The 12,904-nt window shown below is 26.5% G+C and overlaps 1 pseudogene; it reads left to right on the top strand.

Annotated features, from left to right (window-relative positions):
- Nucleotides 1-3,677: 3,677 nt before the first annotated feature.
- The window catches only part of LOC145834780 (A disintegrin and metalloproteinase with thrombospondin motifs 18-like), a 63,000-nt pseudogene continuing 53,773 nt past the window's right edge, over nucleotides 3,678-12,904 (top strand).

The raw sequence follows: 12,904 nt of genomic DNA, 5'->3' as shown, positions 1-12,904 counted from the left end.
AGAATATTCACGCTTTTTGGTTACTTGTGTAATCACTTACAAAAGATCAGCAAAAGTATTTAGTTTGAAGTTATACTTTTGAGGTTTGTTAAAGCAAGATTAATTAAACTAAACTGTAGACTAAATTTCGTTATAACTCTATACATTTTTTGTTAGATTACGTTTTAAAAGAAAGAAATTAAAATTAGTTTTTTTTTTTTTTTAATATTAAAATTTCTAAAAAAAATATTTACAAATAGAGTTTATAGCCTTAACACTATTACAAAACAAAATCTACGCTTGTAAAAAAAACTCAAACTAAATCAACACCTACAAGGGTTCTTATTTGTGTTGTTTAATTGCAGGTACAAACAAATTTTCAAAACTGATCAACAATCAAAAAAAAAAAGTTTTAGTTTAACATTTAATAGATAAATACATACAATAAGTTGTATATAATAGTTTACATAGCTTTGTTGTTTGTATCACTTTTATTAACTAAAATAACTAGTGCAATATTATTTAATAATTATATCCAACTTTAATTACATCGATTGTTGCTTTTATACAATAACTTAGTTTATTTATTTTGTTAAGGTATTGTTACTGTTGTTTTGTTTTAATTAAAATAACTAACTTTTATAAAACTATAAGAGAGGAAGTTACTTTTACATACTAGCTTAAATTTTAGATTCAAACATAAAAGCTGCAAAATTGCTGCAAAAAACTTTTGATTGCTGCAATCAATAAGCTGCAATTATTTTGCATAAAAAAACCTCATACATACCGGTGCAGAAAATATGTTAAAAAAACTCAGCAAAAATGTTCTTGTGACTATTAGAAAAATAGATTTAATCTAATTAGATTAAATTTTGATATGGGTTTGAAAATCCGGTTTTATACAGGTTGTAATTTTTTTGCCGGAGGTATTTAATTCCGCCGATTTAACTATGACATAATCGTAAAACGTTTTCTGCTTAACCTAAACAAACTTTGTTCATTATCACGATTTTAGCTTACAATAAACTTTGCCGTTTCATTTCCAAGAATTTACACATTTAATGTTCAAAACTTACAATTTATTTGTTGCGGTTTTTATCCAAAACATTGAACCTATAAATTATTAAATAAAAACTGTTTAAATAATGTTAAGTAGCTGTATGTTTATAAGGTACGTACAAAAGACTGCAGTTTGTTTTATAAACTTTTCTTTTATGTTCTATGATTTCAAAAGTGTGCACATATGAACCTTATTTTTCGCGTTTTTTTAAATTTATAAAAAATGGTTAAGTTGTTTTAAAACTGGCCTAAACAGTACTTCATATGCGTAAAAGTTCTATAAACTTACTTGTTTTTGTTATTAACTATACTACTTTAAAATCTATCAACTTAAAATAACTTATAGGTTTTAATAAATTTGTTTTATAACACGACAAAACTCTATAATGAGAACCAGTAAACATAAACTTGTTTTAAAGCCTTAATTTTTCAAAATGTTGTAATTGCCGCAGTCTACAAAGTAACTATTACCTATTTGACAGTCATGAGGTTTTAATTGACAAGTTACCTTTGATTTAAAGAAGTGTAATGATGTAAGTGTGTAAAAGTTTAAACTACTTCGTGTAATTACAAAGAATTTCCTTTGAAGTAGTCGGAATTCTAGTAACAAAGTCTTCCAAATTCTAGTAACTGTTATATATAGCTAAAATTTGTTTGTTATATTTTTTAAAGTGCTTCTTATAAAAGAATGTATTTTAAAGTTTTCATTACAAGTAAAACTATTTTAGTTTCGGAAGTTTATACCTAATGCAAGGAGCTCTAATCTATTAAAGTAATTAGTTGTCTTGTGTTATATAGATGACTATCTGTCTGCAAATATTTAGATAATTGTTTTCTTCTGGTTATTGATTGTCATTAGATAAAAACAAACTTTAAGTGAAAAAACTTAAAACTTAAAATACATCACTAATTTGGCATCTAAAAGAACCTAAACACAAAATAATTTATAAAATTACAAACAGTAAAATTTAGACCAATGCTACGAAGTTAACAATATAACAAAAGTATTTCGCTATAAACTTATTACAAAAGAACAATTAGAAATATTTTTATTGAAATTTTGTTTGATGTCGCCGACGTTCAAAAGCAACCAGACTTGCTGTTTGTGTTTTCTTTCGTACAACTCAATAGGAAACTAATAAGTTTGTCTTTATATTTGTTGGAATTCCTAATGGCTACTCACGTGGTCAATTTCACCATTATCACATGTTCTCGTTTACTAATTACTATTACGTGATTAGTCTATTGACATTTTTTTGGTTATATGATTGAATTAGTTTAAAAATATTTTTTAAGTGATCCTAATGTAGTGTTGAACTTTTTATTTTATTTTTGTTCAAAATTTATGTTTGTTTTTATTTTCTTTTCGAATAATCTGTTTTATTCTATTGCATTTCTTGATGCACAGTCAGCCTGCTATGGTTACGTTTGTATTTTATATTTACAAAAAAATGTAATTAAAGAAGCTGTTATAGCACCTGTGAACAAAATCATGCTTATTTTTGATAAAATTATTAACAAAAAGTCGCGTCTGATATAAAATTAGGTCATTTTGACGGGTTAGTCTGTAATTTTAACAGAAAATCTGACAAATTTCAATTTTATTATCCAATTATAAAATACACTGCAAGATTATTTGTCACATTTACGTTTGTTGAATGCTAGAATATTTCAATTGTATTTTTTAAAACAAAATAATTTTGTTGTTTAAAAACAATTTTGTCTTCTATGTAAAGTAAACTAAAATACTTTGAGTACATAAACATTTAAAACGTAGTTAAAATTTAGCTTTTGACGAAAATAAATTTTAAAGAATTTATCTTGCGTAAAAGCTTAAATATTTTAAAATAAAAAGAAAAGAATACCATGATATTTCTTTAAGTGATATCAAAAGAAAATAAAACGAAAATAATTAAATTTTGCGTAAAAATTTTAGCATCAAACATATTTAAAAATAATAAAATAGTTTGAATAAAACAAATTTACATTTTTGAAATTAGATCAAAACGTGAACAATTCAAGTCTTTACGATTTTCAAACCTACAAATTTTTATATAAGTACATTTATGGACATTTTTTTTTTCAAAACCTAGTTTTACATAAAGTTTGTCTAAATTTTGTGAAACTTAAAATAACTTATTTTTATTGAAAATGTTTAATAAATAGTTAACTAATTTAGAATGCAGCCATAATCTTAGTTTATAGTAAACTTGTTTACAATTCTTTAACATGTTGAACTCATTGCCATTCAATGACTATTATGACGTAAAAATGCTGCAATAACCTTAGCAGATGAGTGCTTCTATAATGATCACTCGACACAACTTTGTAATAAACAATAAACTTGACACAAAAACTTGTTTTTCGAATAGAAACTACAACTTATTTTGTACTATATACCAGCTAAAACTTTGTTATTTTAATATTCTAGATGAAGTTTTTTATTGTTTTTTGAACTTATTTATAATTAAAAAAGTTATTTGTATATTACCATTTATTCATAAAACTTCTATAACTATTTTCATTAGCTTTTTTCTAGTTTTAATTACTACAAGCCATCTTTTTATAGACGGTTTTAATGCGAACAAACGATTATGACATCATAATAGAACCGATAGAAGATAGCCATATAAGTGAGGATGAACGTCATAAGTTCGAATGAGATCCTCATGTCATCTACAAGAAACGTCACAATCACGTGCATCAAAGTCAAGGTGGCAAAAAAGAAGAAAAACTACAGAACTGTGGCAAGGGAAGAAGGCGTAATTTTATGGCGTCATAATTGATATGTTTTGTGAAAAAGTCGGCATGCTTTTAGTGTTATGGTTAATTAAAAACCTTTAAATTGTTTGCTCTAAATAACTAACAAGTGTGCATACAAAATATAAAGTTTAAAGTACTTTACTCTGTTATAAAGTCACCGTAAATTTGGTGGTTTAAATTTAGAATTTTGTGTTTAAAAGTTCGTGCATAATTTATTTAGAGTTATAAAATGTTAAATTTATTATTAGCTTTCTCCTTCTAGTTACAACATGCTTTAAAATCTTTTCGGAAAAAATCAATGACGTAATAATGAAGCTGTAAAGAAAGCTTCAGAAAGCCGCTTTTTGGCCTATTTGACATTTTTATCACTTAACAACTTTAAAAATTAAACACTAGATGTATTTTACAATTAGACTTTCAATATGTACAAAATACTCCATTATCAGAAAGTTTTCAAAATTCCATTGTTTACAGATGTCACTTATGTACTTTTGTCTAGTAAAGCATAAATTCTTTTGTGTGTTTGTTGTTATGGTGAATAATTGTTTATACAATTTCATGTGAGTAGAAGTTTCTGCAGCATAAACAACAAAAACCAAGTGGGCTCAAGTGTCGTTGAAACGAACCAGAAAGAATTTTTCTATTGTTAATTGTGAACTTAAAATCAGTAGTTTATATCAGCAGATGAAAAGAAAATATCCTATTCAACCTAAACAATGATAAGTCGATTTTAATCAGCTAAGTTGTTACGGGCTTGATGCGAACAAACGATAATGACATCATAATAGAACCGGTAGACGATAGTCATATAAGTGAGGATGAACGTCAAAAGTTTGAATCAGATCCTCACGTCATCTACAAGAAACGTCACGATCACGTGCATCAACGTCAAGGAGGCAAAAAAGAAGAAAAAATACAGTACTGTGGCAAGGGAAGAAGACGTAAGCTTATGACGTCATAACTAAAACGTTTTCGTGTAAAAGTCGGCGTGTGTTTAGTTTTGTGGTTAACAGACAAGCTTTTAATTATTTGTTCTAAATTAACCTTTCAAAAAACAAGTTTTTAATTAACTCGTTCTGCAATAAAGTCACCGTTTTGAATTTGATGGTTAAAAGTTGATGTTTGATTTTAGTTAGAGTTATAAAATATAAATTTATAATTAGCTTTACCTTCTACTTACAACATGCTTTAAAATCTTTCCGAAAAAAATCAATGACGTGATTATGAAGCTACATAGAAAGCTTTAAAAAGCCACTATTTGGCCTATTAGACATGTTTATCACTTAACAACTTTCAAAGTTGGACACTAAAAGTATTTTACAATAAAACTTACAATTTGAAACAAGTACTCCATTACTAGAATGTTTTTTAAATTCCATTGTTTAAGATGTCACTTATGTACTTCTGTCTAGTAAAGCATAACGTCTTTTGTGTATTTGTTGGTGTTGTGAATAATTGTTTAAACAACTTCATGTTAGTAGGAGTTTTTGCAACATAAACAACAAAAACAAAGGGGTCTCAAATGTAGTTAAAACTACCCAACAAGCATTTTTCCATTGTTAATTGTGAACTTGGCATTAGTAGTTTATATAAGCAAATGAAGAGAAAATAACGTTTCTATTCTAAACAATGATAAGTCGATTTTACTGAGCTAAGTTGCTTGTGATATGAAATCAAATTAAAAGTTTTCTTGTTAAGTTTCATCATTTAAATTTTTTATGAAATAAAGTTATTTTTTCTACTTATATTTTCATAATTTGATCGAAAACTTCTATTTTGTTTGTTTTAAAGCTAGTATGTTTGTTTAAAAACTAAAATTTTAATCAGAAGACATCTACATAAGTAAAGAGAGCTTATCTTAATTGTTACTAAACAATAAGCTTAATTATTTTCTTTATCTACTACATTAGCTTTTTAGATAAACCAACAGTTATTTTGCTTATTTCGACAGTTTATGAAGAATAAACAAGTTAAGTCAAACTGTACCAATAAATAACGCATTTTATTATACAACAGATCCAGTAGAAATCAGTGAAAATATAGAGAACAAGACACTGACTATCCTGTCAAACGGTGAAATTCGTACTTCTTTGCAGGAAGATCAAAATGAAAACGAAGAGAGAATTGAAGCAGAAAGAAGATTTCGCAGGTCAATTTCGAGAGAAAGATCGAGGTATTATGAGAGAGACGAGAGAAGAGTTAAGAAGAGAATTGAAACTTTGGTGGTGGCTGATAAAAAGTTTATTGAAAAGCACAAAAATGATGAAAGGAGTACTACAATCTACATACTAACTATTATGAACATGGTTAGAATAGTAACAAGTCTTTCTATGCAATCACATATAAGTTGTTAGCTTATTATTTAACATTATTATATTTTATCGTACAAACTTAAATAATAATATTTATGAAATAGTTAAAACTTTAAAAGTTATTAGGTGTTAAATTTCTAAAGATTAAATCATGTTTCTCTTTAAAGTTTCCTAGTATATTTTCGAAAATTATACCCTGACTGCTTTTTGCAGTAGCAAATTTTTACCCCTTTTAAGTTATTATCTAACCGAAAACTAATTACTCAGCTATATTCTACAACACTTTACTATTTTGTTCAAGTTAATTATAAATGAGATTAAAAAAGGTCTAAGAGGAATCACAAGTTTGGGTTTTGATATTTATTAGAAATAATAGCAATATTAGTACGTAGAATTAAGGTAACTAATGCGCTTATCTACTGAATTGTAGCGCCAGAAACATAAAGTGCAGATAAAAAAATAAGAAGTTATACTAACTTAAGTTGCATTCAACTGAAAACAGATATTTTGAAAACTTAAAAGGTAATTAATTTTACGGGTATCCTTGGTAAACATATAACGATTTTACCGTTTCATAAAGCTATTAGGAACTAGTTAAAACTGAATAATAATTAGTGTTTTCGTAGTTATATAAGTTTTTCATAAATATAAGTTGCACAGCGATAGGTGTTTTTATAATTTTTTAAACTATTATAAAACGGATCTAATTCGTTAAAAATTCTTTAATGTTTTAAGGTAATTAAAAGTTTTGACTTGTAATTAGCTTCGTAGGTTTTAGATGTTTATAATGCTAAAAAAACTAAATCAGGCAACGATATTATTGCTTTAACACCTGGAAATTATTTACTGTTAAACATTTGATTATGAAATTTATAATACTTTGCAAGATCATAAATGTTCTTTAAACTGTAGAATAATTTAAAACAAGTGTTTTAAATTCTTTTGATACGTTGTGGTTTAGTTAGAAAGTCTATTACTGTTTTAAAAATAATTATAAAAAACTTTAAAGTATTTCTTTACACTTTTTTAGCTTGACTTGTTTTAAATCATTTGGCTTTTATTGATTTTTTTTTAATTGAATAAACTGTCAAAAAATATTTTAGGTGTCAAGTTTATATTCTGATCCTTCATTAGAAAATGATGTTAACGTCATTATTATTGGAATTGTTTTACTGGAAGATGATTCAGTTAGTTATTTTTAATAGGTTTTTAAAATACATGTAAAGTTTTTAATGACTTATGTTAATACTTATTTATTTTAAAGTACTTTTATGTAAGTATTTTTTACATTAAATTAATATTTAAGGAACTGGAATTAAGCCACAGGGCTGATACTTCATTGCTTAATTTTTGTGAATGGCAGCATAAACAACAAGATAAAATTGGCAGTAGAAAAGCTGATCATTCAATTTTACTCACAGGAATTGATATTTGTGTTAACAAGAACAAACCATGTTCAACATTAGGTTAATAATATCTAAATAGTTATTAAATCGCAGTATGTAAAGTTTTTTAATTATTAAATAAAAAAATTAACAATAGTTGTACCCAGGCACGTGACTTGGTACGTTTTTGCAAATCTACAGAAACGTATACTTGAGTGCGAAAAAAAATTGCTTTTATTTCAGCTTGAAAAGACTCTGCTTTCTTAGCTTTTAGTATCCATTTATGCTTAGTTATGCACTCCTGAGAGATAATTTTGACATATAAATTGCAAAATAAATTGCCTTGTATACCGTTATCACTCGTACTTCAACATTTCATTTTTGATGTATTAACATAACTGCATATTTTCAGATTAAACTTAATAATATTAGAGGTAGTTTAAATTGTTGTGTTCCCGTTAGGACGTGTTATTTAGGATATTTTAGTTTTTGCAGATTCGTAACTTTTTTGAGCTAGCTACGTCCCTGGTTGTACCCTTTACGACAGATACAAAACTACATTTACTAACTAATAATTCAGTCATAATTATTTTATTATTTACTGTTTTCATTATCAGGTCTGGCACAAGTAGGAGGTATGTGTCGTAGAAAAGAAAGTTGTACAATTAACGAGGACATTGGTCTTGGACTTGCTTTTACTGTCGCTCATGAAACTGGACATAGGTATGTGTTGTATATTGTTGTAAATACCAGAAAGTACTAATTCTATTAATCTAAAAAATTACAAGTTTAACATTTTAATTTCATACAGTCTTGGAATGAGACATGATGGTGAAAGCAATACGTGTAATTTGAGCGAAGGAAATATTATGTCACCTACATTAAACTCTCTAAATGGGGTATTTACTTGGTCCCAATGCAGCAAAGAGTCATTAAAAGATTTCCTCAAGTAAATAATTCCAATTGACCATAAGACAAAAGTTTGAAAATTGCTATCAAACATTAAATAACATCACTTACTAAAAGGTAGAAATTTCTTTTAAATTAGTTTTATAAATATAATATTTTTTTCAGGAGTTCAGACAGTTATTGTATGAACGACAGTCCATCAGAAATAACTTCTGATTTCGATTATCCGTCACAGCAACCGGGACAAACTTATTTGGCTGAAGAACAATGTAGATGGCAGTTTGGTAACAAAACACAACTTTGCAAACACAAATACAATCATGGACTTGTTAGTTTAAGTAAAAATATTTTTAAAAACAAGTCAACTCAAACTATGATAAAAAACGTTTGAGCTTAGTCGTTAATTTTGAGCATAGCTTGATTTCTTTATGATCTTGATCTATGCTTCCGCTATTTCTAACGTAATAGTCAATTAAAATACTTCAAAACGTATTACTCGCCTTTAAATTACTAAGCCTTTAAAAGGTGTTACAAAACAGACAAGCGAACGTAAAATTAATTTAACTTGTCAACATTTTTACATGCTTCTTTGAGAAGCTATACACGAATGTACATTAGTTTTCAGAAAGAAGCAATCAAAAAGTATAAACACTTTGTACTTATAAAATAAATATTTGTAGAAGCAAGCTTAATACATACATTCTCAAAAATTTTATTGTTTCAGTGAGCTGCGAATGTAGCTTTTTAAAAAATTTTTTTAAATCAATACAAAAATATTAAAGTTGAATTTTTTTTCAAGTTTTTGCACACGCTAGCCTAATAAAACACAAATTGACTTGTTTTGCAACTCTTTTAAATATCAAATTTTGTTGTTTTTATGCTACCATAGGTAATTAGCTGGTTTTGAAAATATTTTAAAACAGTAATTAAAGCCGTCGTAGATCGTAAAAATAGTAAACTAATTCCAGCTGATTAATTTTCAATCGCTAATTGCTTTTAATGTAAAAATAGTTAAACTATTGTACTGCAGCTAAACATGTTAAAAAAAATACAACCTGGTTTAAACCAGAGCTTAACATTTACTGACCTATAAAAACTGATTAAAACAACTATCAAGATAGTTTTATCAGCGGTTTCATATTAAAACAAACTTAATAACAAGCAATGCATGTTCCTAATTGATAAAAGAGAGAAAAGTTATCTACTTATAACATGCCAACTAATGAAAAACAAACAATAAAGCCGGCAAGTCTTTGTAGATGTAAAATATTTGCACAGCTTTTTAAACTAAGTTGATATTTGATACTTTAGTTTACTTTTCGTTCGATCTGATTTATTTTATTTATTTTTGCTAAGAGTTAGTTGATCAGCATTACAAAGCTAACATACAACTTCATTTGCTGTTTATTAAGCACATAGTCTAAACTATTCTTAATACTATTGATTTACAAGCTAAAACAAAAAGTTATACTTCAAAAGAAAATTATTTACAATGTTCTTATTTTCTGTAAACCATACTATATATTTTACCATATGTATATACATTTTACCTAATTAAACTTATAGAATAATATTTCTACTTAGGAAGGAATATGTAAGACTTTATGGTGTGGAAGGGGAGAAATTTGTGAAACAAAATATATGCCAGCTGCAGAAGGTACTAAATGTGGACACAATCTTGTTAGTAGTTGATGTATATATAGATATATATGTATATATAACAAAACTTAACTGCATGCTATCTTTGAATAAACATAAAACATTTACAGAAACCATCCAAATTTTAACATAAATTGATTTTTTCTTATTATTTAATTATTTTTTTAATTCAAGTAAAATAACTAGGAAAGTAAAAGTTATAATAATTTATTCAGTAACTTATAATAAAAAATTAAATTCTGTTTATCAACAAAACATTTTAATAACAGTGGTGCAGACGAGGCGAATGTGTCACATTAGGGGAAGTCCCAAATAGAATAAACGGAGGGTGGAGCAAATTTGATAATTGGTCATCTTGCTTGACGACTTGTGGCCGCGGTGTCCGATGGAGAGTTCGGCAATGTGACAGCCCCAAGCCTCGATTTGGGGGAATTCCCTGCAATGGCGAAGACAAACAGTACGAAATTTGCAGCCCAGAGGTTTTTTTCTAACTGCTGAGTTCTTATCTACAACTTTGTAATATTATTTCTTTTTAGTTTGTAGGATATTGCCATGAGTTATTTCAATTATTAGTTTAATAACCTTTTAAAATTCAGGATTGTGAGCCTTCAACAAAGACATTCAGAGAGCAACAACGTTCAAAATTTGATTCAAAACCTTACAGAAGATCTTGTTACAAATGGATACCTTTCACTAAATTCACTACTTTTGGTAAGTGAAGAGTCTAAAAGTATTTATATAATAAAAAAAACTAAAATATTTACCTTAAGTTTTTGTGAATCTTATGAAATTTTCATAAATACAGATTATTACTTTTGTATTAATTCAGTTGTAAAAATGTTTATACTTAAGCTTAACTAAGTAGATCAATAGCTTTTTAAGTTTTGTCTAAATAGTTAAAACTAAACAGGTACAACTTTTATCTTTAGATCGAGGACAATGCGAATTATTATGTAAAGCTGAAGGATTCGGATTTTTCGATATGTCAGCTGATCAAGTTATAGATGGAACACCTTGTACTGAAGATAAAAATATGTTATGTATTCAGGGTAAATGCATGGTCAGTTTAAATGGTTTTCTAGAAGTTATTTATTTTAAAATTTTTGAGTAGTTTAAAGTATCAAAATAAAATGAAAGTAAATATATTTTAACCCTACTTTTTATCATTCTGTTAATGTTTTTTAAATTTAAAAGTAGTTTGTTAAAGTAACTAATGTTAATTTTTTATATCTTTTAATAACTAACTGAATGTTATTTTCAAAGTAGTCAGATTATTATAGAGGTTACAAATCTAATTATTGTAAACTCATATTGTTGGTATGTTTAACATTCACATTAAATTTGTTTCAAAATAAGAAAGGTTAGTTCCGAAACTTTATGCCTAATTGAAAATTAATTGTGTGGTTATCACCACTGCTTATACTTTTAACTGGATTAGGGTAGAATTTTATATTATGAACTCACTCGTGAAGTTAAAGTACAAAATATATATGCTTTATGTTTTTGTTACATTTTTTTATTTTTATTCTTATTGATTGATAGTATGCTTTATTTGTTATAGAGAGTAGGATGTGACAATAAAATAAATTCAAACGCGACAATAGACGCATGTAGAGTATGTAATGGTGACAATTCTACATGTCAAATAATAAGTGGTGTATACGATAGAAAAGTCGTTAATAGCGGTTTGTTTGAATTTTTTTTAAGAATTTTAAATGTATTTTTTCGACAAAGTTTCGTTTGAAATTGGTACGATCAAATTTTAAGTTGACCCTGAAAAATATAACCCTAAACCAAAAATCTAGTTATAAATTTCAAACACTTAAGTTTAAACATAAAAAATCTTTTCCTAAATCAAAAAGTTTGATTGCAAAATTCAAACATTTAAGTATTTTTTTAATTTTTGCATTGAACGAACTTTTTAATTACTGTTTAAACATGAAACAATAGATCTGCTCTTTTATTTTGTGTTTTCCCAGTTAAAAGCATACTAACAATAGTTTATTATCGACAAACAAGTTATATATAAAAATAAAATAAGACCAAAGTTAAAAAACAAAAGGTTATGTAACATCAGCCGGCTTTCAAAAATTTTTTGAGTTTGTAGTACATTTGTTTCCTAATTATTTTCTCACTGTTAACAATGAATGCAGGGTACTACAAAGTTGTTCACATTCCAGCCGGGGCAAGGAAAATTGAAATAAAAGAAATAAATGCTGCACTCACAGCTAATTGCAGTAAAAAATACGAAGTTAAATGCTATTAACTTATACATAATGTTTTTATTAATAAATTTTAAACTTTTAATAAAATAAATTTTAAAAATATTAACAACGCTCGTTATCTATTTTGAATTGTTTAAAAATTCTAAATTTAGGTTGATTGTGAAATAGTTTTACTGAGCTATTAAAATTAAGCTTTTATTAACGACTAAAACTGAGCTAACATTTTCTTACTTGGGTTATTTCCCTATTTCCAGATATTTGCGTATTTAGTTATGGTTTTTCTTTTTAATAAGCATTTTTTACAATCTATAGAGCTTTATATTACATTAGAATACAATTTTGATTTATTAATGTTAATAAACTAACACTTAAAAAAACTAAAACTAAGCAAGAAAAAAAGTTAAGAAAACTTAGTCTGTTGAACGAGAAATTGTTTATTTTTATTAGTTCTGGAATCAAGCAAAGTTTCTCAAAATTATATACCTAAAAATTTTTTTAATTGATTGAAGTTTATTAAATATGAATTATAGAAAAAGCTAGGCTTCAGTGGTTTGTTAAAATACTTATTTATGTAAACGTTTACAAAAAAAAAGAAAAATTCGATTTGAACAAT

Source organism: Thalia democratica, chromosome 1 (genome assembly GCF_965202585.1).
Source record: "Thalia democratica chromosome 1, ktThaDemo2.hap1.1, whole genome shotgun sequence".
NCBI lineage: Eukaryota > Metazoa > Chordata > Thaliacea > Salpida > Salpidae > Thalia > Thalia democratica.
The sequence above is the reverse complement of the archived record's forward strand: the minus strand, read 5'-3'. Positions and strand labels throughout refer to the sequence as shown.